Here is a 14,826-nt window from a genome sequence, read left to right on the forward strand (position 1 = left end):
TTTTTTTTTTTTTTTGGGTGGGGGAATGAGGCAGGACCTACGTTTGACGCATTCAAATTCAAGTTTTCACAATCATTCACCATTAAAATCATGCACGCACAAATCCCACAGAATAAGGATGGAGAGCTCCAACGCAATTATGATCCTTCCCCACGAAACAAATCCCATTGAAATTCCCGTTCTGTGCAGACTCTGTTATCACTCTTAATCACGTCGCACAAAGTTACACTGAATCCTCCTGGCACTGCCTGTAACCGACGCATTATACATTTATTTATTTGAATGCTGATGTTCTGCTCCCGAGGAACAACTGATGTGAATTGAAAGCATTTTAACCTGACTGTGGCACCCCTGGGAACAAGACAAGAGACAGCTGTAGAGGCAAATAGAGAAGGGAGACGAAGGCTGTGGGAGTCTGGCCAGCCCTGCAGTGCCAAGCACGCCGTCCCCTCCCCACTGCAGCAATCTGGTAATCAGTATTGATAATTTGTAGTCAGTCGGAGACTTATCACTGCAGAAGGCCCTGTTAGGAATTCTGTCACTAGGGAAGAAAGGGCCCTTCAGCCTTTGGTTAATGATCTCGCAGCACACAAATAGAAAGGTTTCTGCATTAAGGAGGATGTCTGGAATCATTAGGTTTGCCCAGAGACGGATTGACAGTGTCACCCCAGTTTGCCTATTGATACCTGGTTAACAAGCTACATACACAAGCATCAAAAAGCAATGTAACAATGTAGTTAATATTTCTAAAAATACTGACTACAACAGCATTCAATTTAAAAATGAAAAATATGTTAGTAAAAGCATCTTCCCTCTTTAAACTCACAAAGGTTAAGGATTCTCTTCATTTCTTTAAACCTTATTCTTCCTTGTAATTATTTGTAGAGAAAATTTGGATCTAGACAGCCTATTAGAATAAGCCACTTTATATCAAGAGTTTCTTCAAGGGAACAAATTTCATTTTGATGTGGAAAAATAGATGCATTCTCAGTCACACACATTTCCAGTTAGTGCTAAATAAGCTGCATTTGTTCTGTACTCAAGCTTTACCCAATAGACCACTGAGAGAACTACAGAGTGCCTGATTTTTTTTTCCCCTGTTGAGCACCGTATTTTCCAAAGTGGCAATAAAGGCTAGATCCTGCTGGCTCTGGAGCCAACAGAACATTTTTAATCAGCTTAAGCTGGCCCACTATTACGTTTCTGGCCCTGGTCCAGCAAGGCACTTAAGCAGGTGTCTGAGTCTGAGCATGTGAATAGTCCTATTGGCTTTGGACAGAACTCTTCACAGAACTCAGGTTACGCAGATGCTAAATACCTTGATAAGCCTGTGTTTATATTCTGACACAGAAAGCAAAATTATTTCTCATTTTCTCTTAGGCTCTGTTAAATAAAAGGTTTTCAAGGAAAGATCCTTTGACTTACATAGGAATTTCAACAGCTGCAAGAACTTCTGCAGCTCAGTACATCCTGAATGCCTATGAAGTTCTTTTCGTAGTATATGAATGACGCACATCAGACACAACACACACACCCCCTTTATTTTATTTAGTTGTTTGATTGATTATGTATTTAAGTGTGCCTTTTTATTTCATACAACATGGCTGTACAGGAATTCTGGGAGCTTTTAAATTGCATCCTGCCCTTGACACCATCTTCTAAGTGAAATCCATATTGTATGGGGTGGACTCCTTCATACCTTACGCTCCCTGCCATACAGGATGGGTGTTACATAAGAAGGTGGGATCACTACAGACCTGATAGGCCATGTACCTGGCTGGATAAAGTTTCTTCGGGTATGTACATAGCAGTGTGAGGGTGAAGCAGCCAGTGGTGACACTGAAACTAAAAATGGTGTCTGAAACCATTATTTCATTGTTTCCTTGCAGTGTTTGATTTAAAGGATATTTATTACGAAAACATTTTCAGACAAATATCATACAGAAAGTCTCAGTTCCGATTAAGATTCTTGTTTATTTTATAGGAAGTTGTTTAATAGAAATACATGGGATATGTGTTAATAGTGTGTTAAAGAATTGTTTTAGTTCAGACTCATTTTGAGATAGTCAGGAACTCTGTGAGGTGATTAATGGGTGGGATTATGAGGATAGAGGAATTCAGGCAGCCCCACACTGCCTCCTTTGCATATCTCAGTGAGACTGATTAAACTGTTGTAAAAGTACTTCAGAGCTGTTCTTCTACTTTGTCATTTACATTTTAGTTACAAGCTCAGGCTTCGATACTTAGCTTGATGGATGCAGTGTCACTTCTGAGTTTGTATATTAACTGAGGACTGCATTATGGTTTATCTGGTATGTAAACATACATATGAAGTCATAAATAAGTGTAAGGTTGCTGAGTTTAACTGGTTCAATTATTTTAATAACTAGGCTTTTTTACTGCAGAGGCATAAGAATTCTGCCTCTGATCTGCCAGTACACTCAAACAATTGCTTGATCTTTGACAATGGCACGTGAGTAGTCACCTGGACATCAATGGCAGCAACAAGCTTCAGGTTAAATCACATATGGCTAAGTGCCAGGTTGAATTTGGACTGAACATGCTCCTTTCTGTATTTTGCAGGTTTAGCAGAAGGTTTTAACCTTCCCCTTTTATAAATAAATACGTTTTTTTCCCTTTTATAAATAAATGAACACAAATCAGGACTGAATTATTTTCAACTGTCAGTAAATTACATATCTGAATAGACAAATAGGAAATTAGGATGAAAATGAATGTAGACAAGATTCAGAAAAGAGTTCATTGTCTCATAATGTTAGCAGAAATATGATTTGACTGAGACACCATTATTCCAGATTTTATCAAGATTTATCAGAAGAAACATTTCAATTAGTTTATTTTTTTCTGAGAATTTTGACTACTAAGCTAATATAAAGTTGCTGGCAAGTACAATTCACTAGAGAACTGAAGGTTAACACCTATTCATATTCTTTCCCTGATTTAAAGAGCAGATTATTCTTCCTGCTATTGAGAATTGAGGCAGTATTAATTTTAAAAACAGTCCATATGGCTAAGAATTTATATTGCCTCCTAGCAGTTCTTTACTTACCCTGTTGAAGTGTACAGGCAGGAGGATGGAGCGTCATCTATTCCATCATTTTATGGAAGAGATCCCATAACATGCTGAGGAAATAAAAATAAAATTCAGCAGCTTGAACACTTCCAAAATGTTCTCTCACCTCCACCTCCATCACCTTTTTATCCCAATGCAAATTCTATTTAGACTTAGACTTTCCTATTTAATAATGTATTCCTGCATTCATATTGATTTTGTCAATTTTAATTTCCTTTAATTAATTAATTAAGCCTGGAATTAAAAAAAAAAAAATCTTTGGTATTTGTTCTACAATAGTACATTTCTCTAGATTATATTTTGCACACCTATTTTTTACTATAAATAAGTGTGCAATCTAACCTCGTGGTTACATTTTTCTCAGGTGACATTTAGATTAATTTCTTTAGAAAAGAATTCTCCATTTTCAAATTAATAGCATTAATTAAAAAACCTCATTACAGAAGAGAGATGGGGCACTCATATCCTGCAATATATTTAGATAGCATTTTAGCCTTCAAAGACTGTACAAAATTAACTAATTAATTCTCCTAAGAGCCTTCTGTGAGAAGTAGGCATTATTATGTAGTCTGAAGCACTGAGATCAGAGGGTTCCCATGATAGGTTGGTCTGGGCAATACTTGACCTGTGCAGCATTTTCATGGAGGTCTAATTTAACTACCTTATTAGTCCATAGTCAAAAGGAACAAGAGATGTTGAGCACTCCTGAAAAACATAAAGCCCTAGATATCTTAAAGTAGGCATCCTAAAATGGTGTCACTCCAAATAATTGATACCGTTGGAAAATTAACTCACTAAAAGCTTTGCTAAAGATTATACAGCAAGAAAGTCACCACTTGGATGTAAGGGCCTGACGGTAGCTCCCAACCCTGTGACCAGTGGGCAACAACACAGCTGGAAGTGAAGTCCTCCAACAAGTCTTCTTGCAGAGTGTGTTCCACCTCAGGCTGTATGTGGAGTACATTTACCTTTTGACTCATGTTAGCATGCTTCAAAGCCTGGCACTCTCAGTAGTTCTGCCCAATGCTTTAAGGAGGAACAAATGTCACGTCACGAACCAGCAGTGCTCACCTCTGCAGTAACTGCCTTCAAAAATCCAAGGTTAGTTCTCCATTCAAGTCACCTTTATAAACAGAAACTGTTGCTGTCATTGTGTGGCTTGTAGAGAACATGTCTTCTTCAACAGTATGCATGAAATGGATGATAGATGAACCAACTTTGCAAACCAGTCTTGCCTCACAGGAGCCAATGGAGTTCAGCCACCGCCCTCAGCACAATCAGCTGATCCTTCGCCCATGGGGACACAGAAATTTGTAGCTGATTTGGAGGAATGGCTGCTATTCACAATTCTTTCTAGGCTACACACAATCCTCACGCTATGAATTCTCTGGATACAGTCTGAGATGTTGCTGGTTTTCATTCAGTTTAAAAATAGTTGATCCCACTTGGAAGTGTGAGTCTCCCTGTGAACATCAGCCAGCAATTCTGTGTGGGACATGTACTTCAGTCCTGCAAGGTGCTGGGCACCCATGACTACAGTGCAGGCAGTATCTATTGCTCTAGTTGCTCAGGACTTTCCAAAACCAGAAAAAATTGCTTTGGAGACCTCAATCTGCACAGATCTGCATCCTCAGTCAAAAAAAAAAAAAAAATGGACTGATGCAGACATGCTGGCTCCTGGGAACAAAATATTCAAGATGTCGTGTGTCTAAGCAATACCAGCACACAGAGCTGCTCTGTAATTACTTCATTTTCTCTTCCACTTATTATGTTTTACTTTTCCTGTCTGCTAATGCATAATTTAAGAAATGAAGTGAATTTAAGCTTTCTGCCAGGATGTGCAGTTAAACTGATGCACAGCATCTGCACAAAACATTACGCTTTGCTGAATATTTAGAAATGTATTTTTGAAGGTATAGCTGTCTAATCCAAGAAGTTCATAAACAAATTATCATTTATGTACTCATTCTAATACACAAAACCTATCACTGTTGTAGCAATTATTGTGTGGACGCACAGAATCACAAAATATAATTTTTTATTAGTTTTGCCCCAAGCAGGTGGTTTAGTTTAGGGAGGTGACTGAGGATAGAGTTAGTAAAGCTCCAAGGCACCCGTGGTGGGATACAGTTGTGACTGTACCTTCACAACACATGGGGAGAGGTCATTGCCTGTGACTATGGTCGAGCAGCACATTGCTGAGGTCTGCCCCGAGTGAACGTACTCATCACTCAAGTGACCCGGCGGGAAGTGCGGGGGGAATGGTGAGACATCAGCTGTCCCTTGGGCACTTCACTCACAGCTGCAGGGAAGCCCTGCTTCGGCCTCCTTAATTGTGGGAGGAAAAAGAGGTGGCAATGGGTGCACTCCTGCCTCTCAGCAAGCTGGTGGTTGGCCTCCAACTGTGCTGCTGGGATTTGGTGTCACTTGCCCCTGCGTGTCCCCCTGCCCCAGAGAACACAAGAGCCACGAAGCTGTGGCCCCTTCCCACCCTCCCCTGGGAAGAGCATCACACTGGAGAGAGGACAAGAGAGCACACAGGAGCGAGGATGACCTCCACCTGGTAACTGGGAAGCCCTGGCTTGCAGGACTATCGCTGGGCTCTGTATGATACAACAAAACAAAACTGTGGGAGCAGAAAATAAAGCTTGAGCTTTTTTGGGTGGCAGTTAGGACCCTTCAGCTTGAATCCCCTCATTTCTGAAAGAGATTGAACCCAGCTCTGACATTTCCTAGTCAAAGGTGCTCGCTGTAGACAGTTGTCCCAAAGGGCAGGAGCAAGACAGCCAGCAATGTGTCCTCTCAGCTGCACTTTAAAAGAAACTAGTGGTTGTCCCTGCATTTATGAAGGACCCTGTCGTATCTATGTGTGCCACATGTTCTCAGGAAATAGGCTACACAGATTTCTTCAGGGGATGGGGTCTGGTTTGGAAGAACACCAATATCCAATGTGAAGGGATTAAATAATTCGAGTCTGAGGCACCCTTGCTTGTACAACGAAGTAGCACCCTACAGTGCACCACCAATTTGAAGAGCACAAGTTGTGGTATTTACAGATTTTCATGACCTCTCTGCAGCCATGCAGGAATTTGCAGAATCTGCGTTTTGGATTTAGAAGCCTGAATTTTTCTTAAATACCATTTTAGGCACCTAGCTCCTTTATTGGATTTGTCCCTTAATCATTTTATGACCTGTCTTTCTCTTTATTAAGATGGGGATAATCTTACATACTTATCTCAGAGTTTTGATGTGAGGTTATGTTCCATACTGCATGGAACTGTGCAACAATGCCCTGATGTTACAGAAATTTTAAAAATCCATACTGATCAGATTAGGAAACAGAGCAACTTTCCTTCTAAAACTGTATTAGCATTCTGTGATACTCAGGTACTTTTTATAATCCTTAGGGAATTTCTTAGGTAAAGAAAAAATAACAATGTATGTGTTTTATACTACTGATAGGCATAGAAGTCTAAAACTGAGAATTTAGTTTAAGTTAAGGTATGCTTTACATGAAAGCACTTGTTCTCAAGGCAAATAGCTTCTTGCTGGGGAAACAATGTTCAACCACTAAACCATTATTTTCTAAGTAAATATCAATAATGACTTCTTAAGGAAAGTAGTAGTAAGATATTTATTTTAATCTGCATTGTGGATTCAAGTTACTCCCTTTTGAAGTGCATTCACATTTTTTCAGTGAAACATTAAGAAGATAAATGTTTTTACTTAGAGAATCATACTGTGTTAGACTAACAGTGTAAAGAATTTCACCATCTAGTCGTGAGAGACCTGAATAACAGGTTTAAATATGACCAAGGTACTTTTAAGCACTGCAAAATTGTAATTATCAATTTGCGTAGCTTGGCAATGCTATTCTAGAGGTCTCAGCTCTGCCGGCATCCTGGTTTCTACACAGATGTGAACAAAACTGTCAAGAGTAAAAAATTGCAATAATAAAAATAAATCCTGAACCCTGGCAGAAAATTCAAGGCAGATAGAGAAGCAAACAGGAGTAGTCGACAATATAAAGATTGCATTTAGTACATTTCTATGTAATTATATGGATATATGCATATAATTTCCTAGATTAAAATAAAAATTAAGAAAAACTGTCCTGGAAACAGAATATTACATCAGATGGACTTTAGTCTGTCCCTGAACTGCTACTCTAATATTTTTATAGTCTTCTAATACCATTTACGTATTAGACAAAAGTCTGAGATAGCAGTCAGGCAGATTTCTATTTCAGATGACTCTGAACTTTCTTCTGAACAATCTGCCATCCTCATCAGTTTCCCATCTGCTCCATCTCCACCACCTACTGATTTCCAGTCCCCATCCATTTCCTTAGTACACTTTCCCTCATCTTCTTAACTTAATCTCTTTATTCAGTCAGTCATAGTGTCACCCTCATTCTTGGTCCAGTTTCAATAATCCTGACTGACTTTACTTTTTTTTCCCCCATTGTTTTTTTTAGTTCACCTGTTTTCAACAATTTCTTCCACCAGACAGATTCAACTCTTGTCCCTTCATGCATCCCACTTCTTCTGATAATCTTGCACACTTCTGCAGGGACAGAATGGGAAGAATTAAGACCACAGGATAGTCATTTCCTCTTCTTTTTCCAATTTCCAGCACTCCTCTGGTTCACAGCAACCAGGAGGAGCTGTGGTTGAGGCCTGTGTGGAGTCAGTCATGTCCAGCACAAAATGTCTTCCAAGAAATTGGCTGTAAATCTCAGACATGTCTCTCCAAGCCATGGTGAAGCCTGAAATCAGATATTTCAATAATTTACTCCACAGTCAGGCCTGGGCAGATTTTTCAAATGAGGAATGATTTTCTAGCATAAAGTGCTAGAGCCTTTGAAACAAATAAAATAAGTGCTTGTTAAGTTTACCACACGCATGTATTTTTCCCTAGTTATCTTCACAGAAATACTGAAATTATTTTTGCTAAAAGCTGCTCCAAAAATCAGCAAGAGGCAGCCCTCTAGCCAACCTCTAGCCAACTGTAGGCCTATTCATTGTAATTTGTAATTTAACAAAGTGATGTTCAGTGGAAGGAAGACTCCCATATTATCTAATGCAATGGAAGAAAAAAAAGTGGCACTAGATGGGAGATGGCAGTTGCTTGCTGTGGTGTATGGGTTGCACATTTAAGTGGCTAAAATGTGCAAAGGCCAGGAACACCAGTCTTACTAGAATTAGATTCTAAACCAAGTGTAAGTCTAGGGTAGTAGACCCATATTGATTTACATCTGATGAACCCCTTCCTTCTCCCTTTAAACCTCCCGAAGCATCAATTTAAGAAGGAAGCATCTTTATTTTGAAAATTCATATAAAAGTCAGCTACACTAATAAAGGAGAATATGATTATACAGGAAAGGAGACTTTTATATGGGAAAAAGAATTTGATTATACAACAAAAGAGAAAAAAACAGGCTGTTATAACTTGAAATTTGGATATCTCCAGGTCCTGCTACTTTTAGAACATACTGAAAAAAATGACGGCCAAGCCAGTCTTGGAAGTTTGATAAGTCTGTTAATAAAGGATGGGCTGAACAACACAGGAGAAGTTCTGATTTGCCTTTAATGACAGACTGTTGATGCTAGGATATGCTGGTGCACAGTGCCCTGAAAATCTAGCTATTGCAAGTGAAGATCCTTTTTTATTCTAAATGAGCCAAGTGCCCTCACACCAGAGCCCCACAGAAAACAATGGAGCATCTCTGCAGGGACCAGCTCCTCATAGGGTTAAATTAGTAGCAGAGTGGTGTCTCTGAATTCATCGAGATCCTCTTCAGTGTGAGTGGAGGCTGGTACTGCAGAAAAATAGAGACAGAGAGACAGACAGATAGCTAGTTACGGAGAGATAAATAGACTGACAGAGCAAATGAGTTCTAGAAATTTTCAGTAATGTTTCAGAACAGGAAAAAAAATCACTAAATTGAATAACAGTAAAAAAAGAGGGAATGAGAAGAGAAAGATGAAAAACAGGTGGATTGTAAAAGACTTAACAGGGAGCAATGGAAGTCCATATAAATTGTCATAGCATAGACATTTATGCATTAATTTTATATCTTCAAAAGTCAATGTATTTCTACTATGCAGGTTTGAGCAAAGCTACTTAAAACACAGGTTGCTTCCTCTGACTGGTGGTTCTTGTTCTAGTTTTATTGTAGCATGAATTGTAACAAAAATATCCCACCAGCAAATGTTCTCTCAGCCAATTTAATAAATTCTGAATAATACACTAATTTCTTTGCACTATCAGCATGGTTTCAAAGAAGAGGCTGATATTCTTTTTTTTTTTTCTTTTTTTCTTCATTCATTTTACACACATTCTGATTAAAATGCTTAATAATATTTATAATCTATGCCTAACTGTGATAAATTTTAGCAATATGCTGTTGAGCGGTATCATAATTTTCTTAATGGAGGCAATCAATTGTTTGAATATATGCATAAAGACAAGACAGGATACAATAGTAAAAGTATAAATCAGGTAATTAGTAATAATAGCTGCATAGTTAGTTTAGTTAAAGATCATACAGAAAAAATCTGAAAGCCAAAGAATAACAAATATGTGATGAATAGCTCAAAAATTCCATTTTAGAAAGCCCCCCAGAAAGCATTAATTGGATAAAACTTAAATGCATGAAAAGACAAAGAGAACTTTTGGGGATTTCATCCACAAATTATCTGATTGCTAGAAAAACAGTATTAATCAGCTCAAGATCAGGACTGACAAAACTTCAAACTATTGTAATTAATTTTACTGGGAGTCAGGAGAAGTTTATGACAGTAGAATGATAACAGGACATGGACCATATCTTCTAGATGGGCTTCTAGAGGTCCACTGATAAATAGCCACAGCTCAGTGAGTGCTCAGGCTGAAGCTTTATTTTAGCATACATGCTTTGCATACATTTTTTCTCAGGCTAAGAAAGGATGTGACAAATTGGAAAATGCTTGTTACTTAGCAGAAGTCAAGGTTATTGAAGTCTCTATCCATCACTTCACACAAGTCACTTCACTGATTGTTGTCACTGCCTAGATCAGTTTTACTAAAAAAGCAGAATGTCCAATTAAATAAATCTCTCAGATTTATTTTATGGTCTAGACTAGGTCTTCAGTTTGACCTATATAAATATTTTCAGTTGTGCCAATTTCTGATTAAAATAGTCACATTTATACCCACATGCTGTATTTCCTATATGATTTATGGTTTTGCTCAATAACAAAACTTGCAGAGACACCAGATTTGTTTTGCTACATAAGTTAATACTCACTGATGACCAGACTGCTATTTTATTTGCAACGGTTCCAAGAATGAAATGATCATTTAGACTGCGAGCTATACAAAATCTTCTCAGTGAAGCAAAGCCAAAATTTAAAAGAATAATGACAATAATTCTTTTTATTTTCTTTTATGTATCTTTTTTATTGCCTATGTCTATTCTGAATGGCTTATTGCTTGCTTTGCAAGCAAGATTAAAATGCTGAGAGCATTTTTACCAGATCTGAAAGGGTACTTGGAAGACCGCATTTCAGAAAAGAGGTGGGGTGACTGGGGAAGTGGCTGATGGTGATTGTCTCATCTGAAGTCCAGCAGCTGAACAGCTGGGGTCTCTTCCTGGTGCTACCCCAACAAGGTCTCTTGGAACGTGACAAAAGGAATCCATGAGGTTCTTCAGCAAGAAGGGAGGTGGGATGGAGGGCAGTGAGTGAGTGGTTGGGGAAAGAGCCGGGAAAGGAGCCCGGGCAATCTGGTTCTGTAATGTGCTGGGGATGAACTCACCAAGAGTCTGCAGCTAAAGCACAAATCTTGAATGGTAGCAGTAGTGCAGAGGGCCAGTGAGATGAGATAAGTTTTTGTTGTGGTAGCAAGCACAAAAAGATATGAATAACAAAGTGGAGCTGGGGTTGTAAGTTGCTAGCAAGCCCTCCCTCCCACAACAGCACACATAAAGTTGAGCTCGCTCTGGGAATTAAACTGTGGAGAATCTGGTTGGAAGGACATCTAGATGTTATCTAGCCTGCCCTGTTTGAAGATGGACCATCACAACTTCAGCTAGCCAGCTTCTGAATGGATGATCTCACAAGCTGTGAGACCATCCTGTGGCTGTTGTTCCTTCTTGTGTTACCTGGCAGAGTTTGGGTCTGTCATTGCATTGATCTTTCCTTCAAATAGTTGTAAGCAGCTAGTATATTGTCCCTTAGCCACCTCTTTGCCCAACTAAACAAACCTCTCTCCCTCCACCACCCTTCATAGGCCACATGCTTCAGGTCCCTCACCTTCCTGGTAGCCTTCCTTCACCCATTCTTCCATGTCCCTCTTCAGCTAGGGGGCCCAAAACTGGGTGCAGTACCTCAGGTGCAGCTCCACAGCACCAAATACCTTCAACCACTGGTGAACACGACCTCCCCTTCTGTTGATTCACACATAATGATGCTTCTGGCCTGCTTCCTCTCTGCATTTTCCTAGTCTGACCTTTAAAGGAAAGGTGGAAGAAACAGCAAAAACCCTATTCCTTGTGAGACTTACAGAGCCAACCTACAGATGCCAAATTTATTTCTGTAAATTTATTTTTTAAAAAGTCACTGCCCCAGTATCCATTCTTATTTTGGTGCTTAGACTTTATCTTTCAGCATTGACAGTTACGGGTTTATGTAGCCACTCCCTGAAACATCATCTGAAATCTCACTTGGGCATTTGTACTCTCTTCAGGATTATGTAGAATAATAGCAGAAAATTATCTTATGTCTTTAAATGTTGTGAAAATAGATTTTCACAGTGAACATGTTGAACAATGAAATGTCTAGACATAGCCTCGGTTTCTAGATTTGGGAACCTGCCAAAAGATATTTTTCTTAATCATTCTGCAGCCCACTTGTTAGGAGATAAGCCAAATGAAAAGGTGAGTTTTACAGAATCTACTTTGTATCAACATGTTCAATCAGGAATTTGCTGTCATTTTTGCTTATGCTGTGCAGGGCTTTCAAAGTCCTTCAAAGCTTAAAGATACTATTTTTGAACCAAAGGATTTCTGTGAGGATAGACACACCCTTGATAGGCTTTCTACATTAGGGAAACTTTCTTAAGTTACAGTCTAAATGTCTCTAAACCCAGAAATTCAGTCTTTTGGAATATCCTGTAATTAAATAAATACAGCCCCTTGCTCCCACATATACCCAGTTGAGTAGATTATTAAATTTTTAGAAAAGCATTTTAATTTCTATAGACTTTCTTATGAAAAAGGGAAATTAAGCCATATATTATAAAGCACCAGAGTATAAACCAGAGTATCAGGGCATCTGCAACACAGTTTCCATTATCACACCTCCTTGGGTTTAAAGTAAAATCCGCCACAAATATGAGTTATGTTGACAGGCAAAATCTAATATCAAGCAGTTTTTTACAGAAACCTAAAGTAATTTACATTTAAAATATTATTGTGAATTAATACAATTATAATGTGTATGCCATTGTCTGTATTACTGCAAAATCATTTTTAAGTAATCCTCTTACTTATGTCATTTGCAGTTGTGTACAGAAAGCAAACTAATGCCTTTATTCAGAACTGATGAGACATTCTTATTTTAAAATGTACCACAAAATTAAAATTCCATTCAAAACCCAGAAGAAAATTAGATTTTTCAAACTGTATCCTCTCATTTTCTTTTGCGTTTTGACATTCAGTCTGTAGTCATGACAGTCAGTAAGAGTGAACGTGTAGCATAAAGACACAGTTACACATATTTGGTTTTGGGTTAAGTACATTAAATACACACAGATTGCTCAAAATCAAACAATAAACTTGTGTAAAAAAAGCTTTATACATACACATTTTTATGTATACACATATATATAAACTAAATAATGAATGCTTCTATGTGTTTTCTATTCAGACACTATAAAATGGAGTTTCTACTCTATATGAAATTATTAGTTTGAGGGGTACCCTCCACAGCCCTTACAGCAGCATATTGTCTCTAAAATGGATTCTCCTGGTAATGATAGTGTGAAAATAGTTGCAATATGTTCTGCACTCTGAAATATGACTCAGGAATCAAGGAAAGCATTTGATTACTGGAATGTAAAGATCAAGAGTCCAACCGTACTACAAATTATAATTGCATTTATCCCATACAGTATAAACACAAATTGCTACTTAGCTGATTGCCCTCAGTATTTTCTTTGCCCCAGGCAAGGAGAAAAAAAAAAAATTGCACCTTGCAATTGAATTTTCTTATTGTTTCCCAAGCTTTAAATTACGACTAGCTAATATTTTGGCCTTCATCAGTTCAAAGCACAATTTTTAAAGTACTGGAAGACATCAAAGATGTCTGCACTTTGGAATGGCACAGGTTGTGTATTAATGATGGTTGTGGTTACAACCCCTATATGAGCTATAAAAAAAAGTCACATTTTGTATCTGACTTACAGTCCTATTAAAGTCACATGTTTATCTGGTCCCTGTCAAATGGCAAGGACCAGCCTATCTGTTAACAGAAACTGGCACTGTAACAGTGCATCGCTGTTCCATTGACTGAGGCACTCGACAACAGCTGAGACTCCCTGAATGATGAAAACAGAAAAAGTTGGATTCTTTACCCCTTCTTTCTTAATTGCCTGCTTTGCTGAAGCATTTTGGGCCATTCCTTTACTTGGTGCTGTTTCAATGGATTGCTTTCAGAACATGGGTAATTCTGCTAAAAATTTGCTCTCCTGAGAAGCTCGGTATGGCTCTTAGAACAATTTGACTGTAATCTCAGACCAAAGATGGGGGTAGGGATTTCATAACATAATTGAAATAATATCAGTACAAAACCAGAAAGATCTACTGTGTCCAGATGTAAAGAAACAGGTTGGGTTTTTTTCAATTACAAAGACTGACAATATGCCAGAATTATGTCATTGCTCTCTAGGCATGACACAGCCACCGTGGAATAAAATTACATATAACATCAGTGGGTGATGCATGGCTGGGTGATGCAAGACCAGAAAGAGTTTGTTGAGCTTATATAAAGGGATCAGGGTGATGTAGAATTAAGCCAGTGGAAGCCTCTGAAGACATCATTAGGAAAAACTGAATAAATGCCACCATTCCAAACACACATGGCTGAGGATGAGATTCAGAAAAATAAAAGAAGTACTAGCAGCCAGCTCTGTCACACCCTGCTGTAGTAATCCAGTTTTACTGTGCTAAAGCAGAACCTGAAGCACGATTCACACCTGGGGAAGATGCTGTTTGATCATAGTAGACTACATAACTAAACCTTTGCCATTCTGTTTCATCATACTTGATTTGCATCCTCACTCTAGGGGCTATTTCACCAGCACCCATATTGCCTGCAGCACCCTCGAAGAGATGAGGTCTGCCAGCGGAGGTGTCAGTCATCCCAAAATCAGGAGACCTGTGTTCCTGTTCTCCATAAAGCTTTTCTACAGAGCGGGTCTGTGACCTGTGGCAGTTCTTTTCACCTCTGGGTCATTTCTCCCCCAGCACCCCTTGCCTGTCTTTCTCACTTACACCATAAGCTCCTTGACATAGAGTGTTCGCATCAAATATATTTGTACAGAAAGTAGTGCAGATCTCAGCTGAGCCTCCACATCCACCTGCAATACAATAACAAAACAACCTTAAGAGTGTACTGGGAGACAGCATCAATCTCTGATAGCCTAGTCCCTGGCTGCTGAGGGACTTTTTTTCCAGGGGAAACCAGTGT

At 38.7% G+C, this 14,826-nt stretch overlaps 1 protein-coding gene across 1 annotated transcript in view; it reads left to right on the top strand.

The window, feature by feature from the left end:
- STMN2 (stathmin 2) overlaps positions 1–14,826 on the top strand; it is a 41,487-nt gene that overhangs the window by 784 nt on the left and 25,877 nt on the right. The gene's annotated exons all lie outside the window — the stretch shown is intronic.

Source organism: Athene cunicularia (assembly GCF_003259725.1).
Source record: "Athene cunicularia isolate RWA chromosome 2 unlocalized genomic scaffold, athCun1 chr2_part1, whole genome shotgun sequence".
Lineage (NCBI taxonomy): Eukaryota > Metazoa > Chordata > Aves > Strigiformes > Strigidae > Athene > Athene cunicularia.